This window comes from Panicum hallii, chromosome 9 (genome assembly GCF_002211085.1).
Source record: "Panicum hallii strain FIL2 chromosome 9, PHallii_v3.1, whole genome shotgun sequence".
Lineage (NCBI taxonomy): Eukaryota > Viridiplantae > Streptophyta > Magnoliopsida > Poales > Poaceae > Panicum > Panicum hallii.
In genome coordinates this window covers 58,913,363-58,914,976 of record NC_038050.1, presented here as the reverse complement: position 1 = coordinate 58,914,976, position 1,614 = coordinate 58,913,363, and the positions used below count along the sequence as shown (strand labels likewise).

The following is a 1,614-nucleotide window of genomic DNA, read 5'->3' as shown; positions in this document are numbered from 1 at the left end:
CCAAATATTCGAACAGCTCGAGCTGAGGCCCACCCAGGGCTGCTGGGGTCCAGCCCGCGCAGGTCCACCTTGTTGGAATACTTAATGTAATAGGATTGGTTACCAGCAGTAGTAGTACTCGTGTCCTAATAGGACTCCTGTTATAAGTCCTGATCAGACTCTTGTCCTGTATAAACCAAACTCATGTAACTTCTTTGATATATAATAGAGGCAGGGCTAACCCAAGAGGTTAAGCCGTTCCCACATATTTTACATGGTATCAAGAGCCTCCTCCTAAGCAGCATCTAGTTGCCTTTTTTTTTTTGAGACAAGTCTCCATGAAGATTATATGGCATCGTCCTGTACATCTGCGTCGACATCCTTCACAATTTCGGTGTCAGAAAAGCTGAACCGGGAAAACTACCTGGTGTGGCCAGCCCAGGTTCTTCTTGCCGTGCGAGGTGCGCGGTTACTTGGCCTTCTTGATGGCTCATCACCATCTCCAGCTGAAACAATTGAAGTGGAGACAGCAGATAAGACAAAGGCGCTGGTTGATAATCCTGCCTATGAGCAATGGCTCCCTCAAGATCAGCAAGTCTTGAGCTACTTATTATCATAAATGACCAAGGAAATCTTGGTTCAGGTGGCCTCGTATGAGCATGCATCTGAGGTCTGGAAGGCCATCTCCGACATGTTCGCATCTCGGTCCAAGTCCCGTGTTGTACCGCTTGATCTCAACTTACAAGAGAAAAGAAAGGCGATGGATCTGCATCTATTTATTATACCAAGATGAAGGGTCTTGCCAATGAGATAGCTTCTACTGGCAAGAAATTGGATGACGATGATCTCATCAGTTACATCTTAAATGGCCTGGATGCTTCGTACAACCCGTTTGTGTCTTCCATGGCTGTCAAGGATAACCTTACATTGAGTGACTTATATGCTCAACTCCTGGCTTACGAGGCTCGGCTTCTTCAACAATCCAACGAGGGTGATCGCTTTTATTCTTCAGTTAATGTCGCTTCTCATGGCTGTGGCCGGGGTTTTAGTCGTGGCCGCGGCCATAGTGTTGTACTCATGGCCGCAGTGATATGGATCGTGGACGTGTTGAGACCAATCAGAAAGGCAAGCTAATTTGTCAATTGTGTGAGCGAGAAGGCCATACTGTCCATACATGTTGGTACAGGTTCAGGCGTAATTACAAACCAAAGAAGAATACTTCTCAGAAGCCCAATTTCAATGCACAGAAATCTGCATCGGCTGTAGCACCTTCTTATGGTGTGGATACTGAAAGATATCTAGGTCTCTTAGTGGATTTTGGTGATAGATGATAAAATATATGTATATTTAATCATGTTATCAAGCATGTGTGCAGGTGCTAAGGGTGTTTAAGCAAAACGTATTACGAAGCATGACTCCTCAAAAGAGAAAATGAAAAACGGTATTTCAAATTTACTTGAAGAGTAGATTTTATTTTGAAATTGAGTGTAGGAACGCCGTACTATTAAGAGGGACTTTGATCTACAGATGTTGACGTGGTAGTTGTGTTCAAGAGAACCTACAAAAATCATAAGAATCAAACCTACCACTATAAACAGTCTTCTTGTGAAATTCCTGCTAAACCCGGAGTGTCCA

General features: G+C 43.9%; 1 non-coding gene across 1 annotated transcript; it reads left to right on the top strand.

Moving 5' to 3' along the window:
* Positions 1-807: 807 nt before the first annotated feature.
* Positions 808-943, top strand: LOC112878360. The gene has a single exon (XR_003225693.1). It is a non-coding gene; the product is annotated as a small nucleolar RNA Z247 (small nucleolar RNA).
* The last annotated feature ends 671 nt before the right edge of the window (positions 944-1,614 follow it).